Source organism: Lepisma saccharinum, chromosome 6 (assembly GCF_977018435.1).
Source record: "Lepisma saccharinum chromosome 6, izLepSacc3.1, whole genome shotgun sequence".
Taxonomy (NCBI): Eukaryota; Metazoa; Arthropoda; class Insecta; order Zygentoma; family Lepismatidae; genus Lepisma; species Lepisma saccharinum.
This window is the reverse complement of record NC_139234.1, coordinates 68,776,814-68,789,835: the sequence shown is the minus strand read 5'-3', so window position 1 is coordinate 68,789,835 and position 13,022 is coordinate 68,776,814. Positions and strand designations below refer to the sequence as shown.

General features: G+C 41.2%; 1 protein-coding gene across 1 annotated transcript in view; it reads left to right on the top strand.

Annotated features, from left to right (window-relative positions):
* Positions 1-13,022, top strand: part of jeb (low-density lipoprotein receptor domain-containing jelly belly protein) — a 279,585-nt gene that overhangs the window by 220,041 nt on the left and 46,522 nt on the right. The window lies entirely within an intron of this gene.

Below are 13,022 nucleotides of genomic sequence, written 5' to 3'. Positions count from 1 at the left end.
TAAGAGAAGTGTTCGCCCATCTATAGCCCCGTCCAGTTCGCTTCACTCTTTGACACAAGGTGTAGTGCAGGTGCATCCCAGTGTCAAAGCAAGAGAGTTCAAGAGATGTTCAAGTTCAAAAGATTCAACAAATGCCTGTCTGCTGCTTTCATCGTTAATTAGATTGGTTAGCAAGTACCACGTGACTATACACCACACTGTACACCAATCCAGAACACCATTAAGCCTTGTTTCCGTGATATGAAAATCTCAATATGCTGACCAATGTAGAAATTTATTTTATTTTAAAACACAAACTAAACGTAACGTTTCAACCTTCTAGCAAGGTCTGTACCAAGTACAAATGAAACAAGGTACAAAACAGGAAGATATATATATATAAACAAAAAATCACTCCCCTCCGGACACAAGATTATTAGAAAGTTGTTTCTGGAACATTCCAACAGGTGGCCTTCCCTTGTCAACTGTATTTTCATCTGACAGGTGATTTAGCTAAACATTTTCTTTCATCTCGAAAGTGGTTGGACTCTTTATCTCACTCTCTTTTTCCCTTCTTTCTTCATTCATCTTCCTTCTTCTCTCCTCTTTCGCTCTTGTCTTTTCCACTCTTTCTAACACCTTCTTCCATTATTTGTTTATCTTCAGTCTCCCATTCCAGTTCATTGTGTCTTCTTCTCCTTTCTTCTCTATTTTCTTGGCCTCCTTCCATTTTCTCACTACTACTCTCTTCTCCCTTCCTATCTGCTTAGCCTTATCCCACTCTATGTCATGTCCTGTTTCTCTCGTGTGTTTAAATATCGCATTTCTCTCTCTCTCTCTCTCTCTCTCTCTCTCTCTCTTAGGTCGTACATCATCCCTATGTTGTTTCAACCTGTCTTTTAGCCTCTTTTTCGTTTCTCCTATATACACACTCTGACATTCTTTACACTTCACTTCGTAGATAATCCCTTCCTATTCCTCTTCTCTGTTTTCCTTTTTCTTGTTTGCATTCTTCGCTATTTTTAAATTTCCGCGTTGGTCAGCATATTGAGTTTTTCAATCCAGAACGTAGTGCAAACGGTGCAGACTCCAAATACATTGCTTGACACCAAATCAATGAAGTGGATGCCTCGGTCTTGCACTTGTAATCAACTTGACGCGTAAGTGCACAGAGTGCAGTGAACTAGACGGGGCAAATATTAACATTAAGGAGAGTGGCCCTGTGTAATAATGTAACCTGAACATAACAATTCCTTTTCTCAATTGTCTCATACAATCAGGTCATCAAATTGTATCTGCCGACCTCTAAGGAGGAGTGGTTAGCTCAGCGCACTGAATCCCGAATCCGGGTATCTTCTATGTGGAATAGCACACAGTACGAAATAATAATAATAAATTGTACATGACTGAGAAGCACCCTGTTTCACCCTATCAGGGTCGAGTCTGGTGACAAATGCTACGCAGAATTACTTTGATGTACGTGGGCGTGGCAGCATATTTGCAAAACCCACGTGAAAATCGCAACTATGGGCGTGGCTCACAATCAGCAGCCAATAGTAGCGCTCTCATACACGGCGCAACGCGACATGCACCATACGAGGCCTAGAAGCATATTTACAAAACACACGGGGAAATCGCAACTGCAGGCGTGGTTTATGGCAACAGCCAATAGCAGGGCTTTCTTACATGGCATCGGCTGATGACTTGCCACATGTAACATGACAGAGTACAGGAAGGAAAAATGTTCGTAGGACAGTGGTTTGAGCCGTGTCGTGCCTGTTGCAGTTTTCCAGTTTCAAGATGGTGATTTGTAGGATCGAATCCTAGTCTATTCCTTACAACATTTTCCATTTAATTTATCTGTTACAGTTAGGTTTGTGTGATCATGTTAGTTATTTCTCCATACACAATGATTGAGAATTATAGGTGCGACCCACTTCTTTCAGGATTTAATTTCTTTCAGAGTGCATGCAGCAGCTGACGTCATAATTATTGGCTGTTACTATTAACTACGCCCACAGATGCTATTTCCACGTAGGTTTTGTAAATATGCACCCCCCCCCCCCTCCGTACTTCACATACAAGTATCAAGTGTACTCGCATGTACCCCCATTTTCCGTGGCTGAACGCTTTGATTTGAAGTCTTACAATGCCAGAATCTAAGGCTCCAGGTTCGAGTCCCGAACGTGAATCATTCTCTCTGAGTACTTAGGAATCAATTTTGTGCTCATCGTCTGCACGGTGGGCGAGCGCGTTTAGTGGCCGACTTTCGATCTAGTCACCGAAGTTTCACGGTTCGAGTCCCGGACTTTGAGTCCTCAATTCCATCTAATCACCCCTCATCCTCATCAAAAAAGCAATACAAATACAATTTTGTTCTTGTGTCGTAATTATCCTGAAGAGGGAGAAATGAAAAGCAAATGCAAATAATGTACTCAGTAATCATTCATACCCTGTACGAGCTTTGCTGCTTTAACTGTTTAGCGACTCTACGGTAAATATCCTAGACTCAAGCTGGGAGTAATATCTACTTGTAATCATCATTGCCTAGGAGCTAATTAAAATGCTTCACGGAGAGAATTCATCTTCTAGTTTTGCACAAGGGAGAACTTTACGCTGCTTCTTTTTTTAAGCTCTCATTTGGAAATGGATGCTGGTATTACTCTCCCGGCCTTCGATGCAGCTCGTGCGTTTAGTTGACATTGCAGAGTTCTTAATAGAAACCGTCTGCATTGCAGTATGCCGCGGGCCACGTGACGCCCACGCACACACTCACACACCTCCCAGCTCCACAGGAAAATGTTCACTTCATATTTCGCCCCGATGTTTGATCGCCCAATTGGGATTACGTTTCGTATGCATCTCCCCCGGCCGTGGCGGCAAGAAATAGTTCCGTGAAATCTTGCTTCAGCAAACATTAACGTGCCGCCATGCCTACATTCGCGATGTAAAATGAAATTAACTCGAGCTGAGTTTGAGGCGTGTAATCCTACACCGTTTGAATTGTTTCACATGTATTCCAAGGCATTATCTACTTGCTGTAGCTCCTCAGATATTGATTGCAGAATCCAAGTTTCTATTTTCCTCCCCATGCAAGATATTTCATTGTAGGAGAAAATGTAGAGAATGTTGAATAATTGAAACAAATAATTATCTATGTACGAGGGAAGAGAGAAAAGTAACTTTGTAACTTACCACTAGATGGCAGCGTTGTGATGCTAAAGCATTTGCTTATTCATTCAACGTCTATTTCGTATCAGAGATCCGGCCCCCGTAAATGAGTGGTTAGCACATCGCGCAATGAGGCCAGTGGTCCCGGGTTCGAATCCCGGCCTGAACATTGACGTTTGTGAGTGCGCATTCTTCAATTTAATCATGCCATCACTCATCCCCATCTTCGCAAATTAGCCAAAAGTGGCAGTAAAATGATCAATCGTTTCAGTGTGGGAGAAGCAGTTGTACGAAGTGCGTGTTCAAGCATAGCTCTTGATAAACCCAAGAGAGATAAAAGTGACGTAATATAACCGAATTAGAAAAAAGGGACCAATATCTTAGATATATGGTAACACGATTAAGCCTTGTTTTGATGATAAAAAAAACAGTAAATATGCTGACCAAGGCAGTCTTCATTTATGTAAAAAAAAAAGCACTTAACACGTGACGTTTTAACCGTGTATCAAAGGTCTTCCTCAGACTCAGAACCAAACAAAATTTTCTATATTTTTAGATTTATTCTGCGTCTGAGGAAGACCCTGATACAGGGTTGAAACATAATGTGTTAAGTGTTTCTTTACTGAAATATAGACTTCCTTGGTCAGAATCGGGAATCTCTGGAGCAAGCCCCGCTCGGTCCAGAGATTCCCGGGACAGAACATGTATATGAAATACATTTTTCAGGATTATTTGGGAGGAGCCTTCCCACCCTCCTTAACAACTTCCTTCTGGAACTTCCAGAATACTGTTCTCTCTCTCGAAATTCCATGCTCTTAGGGCCCGGGACTTTATGTCCTATAAAACTGTAAATATGTTTGTAATTATGTCATATAAATTGGAAAATATGTCATGAAAAATTACAAATATGTCAGAAAAATGCAGAAATATGCACAACAGTACTCTCGAATTTCTCCCATACCCGATAGAGTAGAATAGGGGCTGTAATGTACCGAATGTTATTTTTACTTTTTACTGATTTTTGTGAAAAGCGAAAAAGGCAAAGAAATGAGAACGAAACTTCTTTACTTCCCATGCAACAATGAGAGAGAACATTTTTCCTCAATGTTTGCATGCTTATCAATTGTTGACGGTTCAAAAAAAGTGAGGTATTATTGTTCTGTACTAAGAAAAGACGGCACCTTTCTTCCTCCTCAATTTCCATATCCTCATATCCTGCCATTGATAATATGAACTATCCATTGTGCTAATGCTACGAAGAAAAAAATATGAAATAACCGATTATGTGCGAGAGAATTACGAAAGTATACAGAAATATGTCTCATTACAACAAAATTGAAGAAATATGTTGTAAAAACGCATAATTGGTGAAATATGTCAAAATATGCTTTGTCAAGTTTGTCTATTTCGGCTGTTTTTCATCATATATGTAAAGATCTCACCCCAATATTTGGATCCGAAGCCAAATTATGTTATAACATAAAGTCACGGGCCTTAGTATTGCAGATCCTTTTACTCGTATATATAGCGGTGAGGGCTAATGACATAAGAGTATTTTTCTCCCAGCTTTGTTGATTAAAGCACCAACCCTGTCGGTGCTTAATTGCCCGACGAACGCCTGACACAGAGACAAAAGGGAAGGACCCACGCACTTGTTTCTCCGCCTCGTTAGACTGACACTCACCAGAGGGAGTGAAGCGTGGACGGAGATGGAACATCAACGCAGCATCCGCGGGAAGACGAGATGATGAAGGGACGAAGGAGGGGATTTATGGAAAGGAACCTGATTACAGGTGGAATTGTGAGCGCGTTACTTCAATTAAGGTGTAAATTATGATCCAGCTTGCCAGGAAGAGAAGCGAGGTGAATTAATCTGGATTAGTTTCAACCGTGGACTGAACTGAAACTAAAATTCGCGATGGCCCAGCGTTTAGGCTACTTTCACCTGCCACGCAATGCACACATACTGAAGCAAATATAGTTTAGGTAAATTCCTCAATTATGATAGTATAGTCTCGAACTACATCGAGAGTCGAAGACGCCAATTCTCGATTTTACAGAGCTCCGTCTGTCGACAAGTCTCGAAGGTCCGATGCCAACCTAGGTGGAGGATTAGTTAGCCACAGCTTCAAGGGATCCCGTGTTCGAATCCCGGCTTAGGCATGGATGTTCTTTGTGAGTGTCTCTTCATCAATTTCATCAATCATCCTCATCGTTGCAATTAGCCATAAGTGGCAGAAAAGCAACGCTAAATAACAAAAATAAAATCAATAAAAGTAAAATCGGTCTGGTTTCTTCCTCGTCCCAATTTTTGAAAGGTCGTCCGTCTCAGTACGGCTTAGTGAATTGTCGTGCAGACACGAACTTCAAAAATCAAGGTAAAAGGTAAAGTTCTCCTCCGTGCATATAGCACCGTGCCATGAAGGCACGTTCAAGGGATGTGGGGGTAGGATTCCACATATTCTCGATTTCGGCCATTTTGGAGGTGATGTGATCAGCACCACGATCTTGTACCCCCCCCCCCCCCAGGGATCCATAGATTTTATGCTTAATTAACCCCAGAGCCGCTTAATGCGGAGGCAAGGTCGAATAAATTCCGACCTTAGATCACACACCCAGGGAATCGAACCTGGGTCTCCCGCGTGGCTGTCAGACACCCTACCGACAAGACCGCTAGAAACTCGGGAAATTCAACTAATTTGCTGCAAAAATCGGGCTAGATTATTTTATTGACTGATTTGGTTTATTTTACTTCCCTTTTCTGCCTCTTTTGGCTAATCGCGAAGATGAGGATGAGTGATGAAATGATGAAATTGATAAAGATACAATCATAAACACCGATGCCCAGGCCGGGATTCAAACGAGGTACCCCCCGTCGTCGTAGCGCGTTGTGCTAACCACTCCGCCACTGAGGCCGGATGAAATCAGGCTGGAGAATGTGCTTGGTGTAGAATTAGTGGTGTGAATAGCTTTATGAGATAATTCTGTTGCCTTCTGCCTGACAATTTCTCGCTTGTGGCCTGCGCCACCTCAGTGCCAGAAGCCCCTTTCAATCTCCTATGTAATCAGCATATGCCACGACGGCAGATTCGATTTCCCATTCGTTGCAGAACATTCGAACGCATAATTGATGCTGATCCTTAATTATCTCTGCTATGATTGCGTGCAGATTCTCTCCAGCAGCAACTTGTAGCCAAAGCTGGATGCTGCGAATATTAATCCTTCACTGTAGACTAAGAAACTAAACGGAGTAGGTATTTTTTGTAGCAAATGAGATGTCATCTATGTGCCGATACAAATAATGCGACTCCAAATTCAATGATTGAAACTGGGCATTGCGATTTGTCCACTATTAGCCCGTGCATAGGATCACCTTCCTGCCGACCTCCGAGACGAAGTGGTTAGCACACAGCGCTACGACGCCAGGGGCCCCGGGTTCGCTTCCCGGCATGCATGGGTGTTCATTGTGAGTGTCAATTCATCATATCATCACTCCTCCTCATATTCGCGGTAAACCAAAAAGTGGCAGAAAAGCGAAGTGAAATAAACCAAATTAATCAATCAACAGATCTTTCTTATCTATTCTACTCTCTTTAGAGAGCTCAACATTTCTTTAGGTTATAAAACTTAAAGTTTTCCGGTAGCTGAATGGGTAACGGTAACGTCTTGGAAACCAGGGTTCGATTTCGGGTGGAGACTCGTGGCCGAGTCGTTCCGATTCCACTTTAAACTTTTAAACCAAGTCCTGATTACCGTATACAGCGTATGACTTAAAACAAACTTTGCCAAACTTAAACTTCTTTTCTAGAACTTTGCTAGGAATTTCCTTGTAAGGTCACTCTGTATAATTTTACAGAGTTTTAAAAAATGATTCATCGGATAAAAAATGGTCGTATATTTGAAGTTTACAACATCACAGTGGTAAGCGATACGTGAATATGAAGAGAAATACATACCATTTAGTACGTTAAATCTCGCCGTGCACTATGAGGTTAAGGTCCCACACACATCGATCCTGGTCATTTTGGAGGTGATGTGATCCGGCCGTTTTAACTCCCCCCCTCTCAGGTTTGCTCCCCGCACCTCCACCGCGTATCATTCTAATGAATGAACCTGCCACTCCCAATGGGTGATGTAGCTAATCATCATTCATCCTCATAAATGATGAGAGCACTTGTCATAACGACAAGTTAAATGCTTGGCTGTGAAAGGCACAACTGAAATAAAATACCTTAAACAACTAGAAATGGCAAATAGTCTCTCGTTGGATTTTAGAACCTTCGAACCCGAATCATACATGGTAAGGATTAGGATAAATACCTGTCTAGACTTAGAAGAATGATAATGAAATTGGTAACGTAAAGTAAAATAAATCTAAGCTCTCTCTAGGCTTCGTAGGTAGTTCACCTAACTCAGGCACACTCCTCTCCTTCTCTCTTTACCAAAGTGTTCTTGTCTCTCTCTCAACAAAACGAAGATGAGTCCCTTGCCAGTCTGTCCGTTCCTCTAAACCCCTGTCTCTGGAGACTTCCTATACGCCGATGCGTGAGTTTTAACCTTCCCATTATTGTCAGCTGCTTACTCCTTGTTTACCTGTTGTAAACCTTGTAGCCTCAATATATCAGGAAGTGGAAGTCTGCTTAAGTCTCGACTGTCCATAATCCAAATACCTGAGAGGAATGGACAGCTGGTGTAAACAAGTGAATGAACTTAGGTGAAATGAAGCTTAGAGAAAATTAAAATACGTAAAATAAAGAATAATCTTATGGATTGATACGATACATTTAATTGAGGCTGGGGGAGCCTCAGATCCGCTTTATGAGGAGACAATGCCAGAATTCCCACCTTAGATCCCCCACTCAAGGAATCGAAACATAACATTTAGTACTCGTATATACGTAATGTAATAGTTAGGAGATATTTGACGGACACCAGCTATTACCGTTGAGGTTAAGTTGTATATTTTTGGCTCCCCAATAGCGTGGTGGCTAACGTTGTGGTATTGTAATCAAGGGGACCTGGTAGAGCGATTCTTATTTTAATTCAAACTGCAGGCCCAGTCATAAAGTAAATTTTGTATTAAGTTCACTTTATGCTCAGATGTGCTAACCGGGACTGGCCATGCAGTTTAAAATGAGATATAAACCACTGTGCAATGTGACTCATCGAAACTGGGGTCCTTTGATTACAAGGCTACATTGTTAGGCACTAAGATATCGGCTCCAGGACCGATTCTCTCAGCTGAACATAGAGAAGCTTTTATTTTGGCAAGCTCTAAGATATTTCCTTACATTAGGAAATTTAGCAAAGGTCGAATCGAGTGAGGTGAGAAAGTAAACACGTGTGGTGTGATAAATCACTTGAAACTCATGAGTAAATATCCCATGGAAGAGCTGATGTCAATTCTGAAATTTCAATTTGGAGCGAATAACAAGAAAAGCAACATTTCTACCCAGATGAGAAAGTTCCATAGCAAGTTGCCTCCTTCAATGGTGCTCAGCAGAACTTGTTACTTTCCGTAAGGAGATTCCATGCACTGATACAAGGTAAAAAGCGGGTGGAGTCACCCACTAGAAGAATCCTTAGTATTCAACCCACGCATAATTAATTCTACGGAGAAGATTTCGATCGTGATACGCTGCCATGCATAATTAATTTTCCACCAAAGTTTCTGGAAACATCAAATTTGACCAGGCATTGAAGAAGTACTTGAGAACGTTGATAAAAGAAGAAAAATCATTAAAATACTACAAAGAAGAAGAGGTACACCTTCCGAGGGTAGAAGGATTTGATGGATGGGGACATATGGGAAGAAGAACAGGTCTACGAGAACAGGATGAATTGTAAATAGAGCGGATGAAGGCCATGGTAATCAGTATCTCATCTTGAAAAATATTCTACAGAATTTTTATTAATCAATCTTCAGACATAAGATCTTCAGCTTACCACCTAATACCAACACAATTTCGAGAATGATCAACATTTAAGATTTAATGTCTCTATGGTACAAGCAGCCGACATTTATGGCGGAGTTGTTAGAACATCGCGTTACGACGCCAGAGGTCCCGAGTTCGAATCCCAGCCTGGGCATGGGTGTTTGTGAGTGTCCTTTCATTAATTTCATCACATTATCACTCATCCCCATCTTCACAAATTAGCCAAAAATGGCACGATAAGCTTAGTAAAATAAAGCAATTCAATCAAACAATATATGGTACAAGCAGGACGAAATCACCCTTGTTAAAGATTTATTGAAAAACAGACTGAAATTCCTACAACTTCCACCCTATCCTAAGGAACAACCTTGGATGGTGCGTCACCTCTTGGTTTTTACTATTACCTGGCTTGTTTGGCGAAAAAGGAAATTGTTGGGATTTTAGGGTGCGTTTTAATGATCTGCAATTTTGTACTGACGATGCAGTTGGCAGGAAAGGTCGTTCCATCACAGATCACAGAAAATGTAAGTGTATTCTCTAGAAGGAACTCTACAAACAGGTGTAATTTTCAGAATTTGAAACATCGTACCGGTTTTTCGAAAGGGAGGGGAAATTTTAGAAATCGAGGTCCAAGTTTTAACGCAGCCTTAACTACTCTATTCACCAAATCATAAATGTAATTCAACTTTCCGAAATCTTGACGCCACTTTGGACGACAATCGCGACGACGAGGATGGATGATAATGAACACACAAAGGAATCCACGACACGAACCACGAATCTCTGTCAGCATGCTCATTTCTTGCACGTCCAGGCGAACTCACATTTTCATGACAAAAAATAGTAAATTTGCATGTGCGAGAATTCCCCGAGGGCTTTTCGACACACAAAAAAACTTTTCTTCAACGTGCTGGCAACGTCCTTCTCCACGGGGAAAATTTTCCAGCTCTCATCTACTCGAGAAGTTTATCTCCATCGCGTCAAGCTTTCCCCACTTTTTTATGTCGCAATTCTAAGTATGCTCTTGGCTAAGAAGGTCCAGCATTAAAGCTAACATAAACTGTAAGTAGTAAAAGCAGTCAATTTGGCTCTCCTGCGAAAACGACCCCCCTCCCCTCCTCTCATCTTCTCGGGGTCCTTGGAAACGTCTCCTGCGTGTCCAGTTATCACGTCATTTGACGCCCACTCCGTTCCATATGGAAGCGGCGGCCGAGCTTCCATCAAATTCATGCATTCCATCCGATGGAGCTTATTCTCAGCCCCCCTCCCTCAACCCCCTCGCTGCAATCTTCTTCCGGGAGCAGCTGCGACGGGAACTTTCCCTCGACACGAAAAGTGGCAGAGGAGGACTTTTGTGAATGAGAGAGGGTTAGAGTCGCAACACTTGTTACGGAGTTTCTCATTGGGCAATGTGGCTTGTCTTCCCCCCTCTTGACCCCACTCGGAGATGCTGTAACTTCTCGCACGTTAACTGCTCTCTGAAGAACTCGGCCGTGCAACATGGTGGAGATTTGCACCTGCGACCTTCAAGTTACTAATCAGGGTATGTGACTGTTGACCCAGCCGTTCTATCAAAGTCTTACCAAGAAATGGTAACAACTTGCCTGTTAATGTGTTCGTGTCGTATCACTTTATGCACAAGAACTAACCTGAATCCGAGCAAGAATACAATGGAATAGAATGGGTCTTTACTGAAGCAGGCGTGTTTCGCCCTCATGGATACAATGAATCAATAGAAACAAAGAAGAAAACATAATGACCATGGTAGTACAATAATATAATATTGCATTTAATAGTATTTATACTGTGAAATAAAGATTAATAAGTTTTTAGTGTATTGTGGGAGGTGATATGAAAGCGTTATATGATGTGTATGTGAAAGACTTAATATGCTGACCAAGGCAGAAATTTATTTTATTATAAAACATAAACTAAACGTAACGTTTCAACCTTCTAGCAAGGTCTTCTTCAGACTCTGTACCAAGTACAACTGAAACAAGGTACAAAAAAGGAAGATATGTATATACACAAAAATTACTCCCCTCCAGACTATTAGAAAGTTGTCTTCCTGGAACATTCCAGCAGGTATGTCCCTTGTCAACTGTACCTTCACCTGACAGGCGATGTAGCTAAACATTTTCTTTCATCTGGGAGACAGTTGGACTCTTTATCTCACGTTATTTTTCCTTTCTTTCCTCATTCTTCTTCCTTCTTCTCTCCTCTTTCTCTCTTGTGCTTTCCACTCTTTCTAACACTATATAATAGTCTGGAGGGGAGTAATTTTTGTGTATATATATCGTCCTGTTTTGTACCTTGTTTCATTTATACTTGGTGCAGAGTCTGAAGAAGACCTTGCTAGAAGGTTGAAACGTTACGTTTAGTTTATGTTTTATAATAAAATAAATTTCTGCCTTGGTCAGCATATTGAGTTTTTCATATCATGGAAACAAGGCTTAATGGTGTTATGATGTGTAAGTGCTTGATGTAGGTTAATGTTGTTATTGGGACAATAGTAAGTTTTTTCTTAAAACTCTGATTGCAAATAATGTTCGTCAATAGCGCAGGCAGTATGTTCCACTGTCATAAAAATTTTGTAATTTCTAGATTATGTTTCTTGTGGATATCTCACTAATAAAATGTCTGCTGTCTCTTGCAATATAACAGGTCCAAATTATCTTCGATGTACAAAATAAAATTATGTTTAGTATATAACAACTGCCGAAATTCCTTTTTAAGCCTTTACCAAGATTTCGGTGTATTGGTCTGGTTGCAGCGAGGCTTGTGAAACTGGAGTAGCGTGCGAAAATGTGACGGTGGGGTGTAATGGCAACCTTCTGGCAAGGCACCAAAAAGTCAACCTCACTTCCGGGTACACCCCAGTAACTGCAGTCTTGCAGGCCAACGATGTTCTGGCGTTTGAATCCACAGCCAGTATAATACTCCGTGGGATTGTGTTTATCTGTGCTTGACCTTACGTATGTTGAGTGTCCATTTACAGCTCGGAGACAACAGAATTGTAATTGTTGGTGAGGATTCTATGAACAGTCTCGGTTTTAGAACTTGAGTGAGGAAGTTTTTAACGAACACATTTTATTTTATTATTTGGCCATGTCAACAGTTAGTTATGGTCCACATCCTCTTTGCGAGGGGCTCATAAAGCCTGTGTGCTGAAATTCCCATAATTTAAAAATCAATGTAAGAAGTGTCGGTGCAGGCATCATTATAATGAAACGAATTTAATTAATGCATTTGGATCAAATCATTACTAATGAAGAAAATTTATTCATCTTCGTGTATGACTGTATGACGAATGGTAATATGTACTTGATTTGCTTCGTGTGTGCATATGACGTCAATCCAATAGGATAATGCAATATGCAATGCTTCTATTTCAGCCATGTTGGTAAAGACCCAAATACGAAGATCCATTGGAATGTATTGAAACTTCGATGTAAATCCATTCGCAGTGTGTGCCAACTTCCGTGACGTAGTGCTTATCACAGCGCGCTACGGCATCAGTGGTACGGGTTCGAATCCCGGCCTGGTCATGGGATGTTATTCACGTGTGTCGCTTCTTCAATTCATCATATCATCACTTATTCTCAACGTTGCGATTAGCCAAAAGCGCAGAAAAGCGACTATAAATTACGAAAAAAAAAAATTAAAAAAAAAGCATCATTGCGTAGAGAACGTTACCAAACAAGTTCAAACAAGCACCAGAAAAAGTATCGGCAAGGTTTCATTGCGTATGTATCCGTGTTATCAAGCGATTTAGGATACCATACCCGATGGAGTCACATGGCGCAGTAGTTCTTTCCACTTTAAACTGCAGGAATCGTGGAAACCAGCCTATTTGAGAATAAGTTGGATTTAGTAAAACGGACAAACTTGTGTCCCAGTGCGTAATATTGTTTGCAATTACCGAAAGCACCGTAA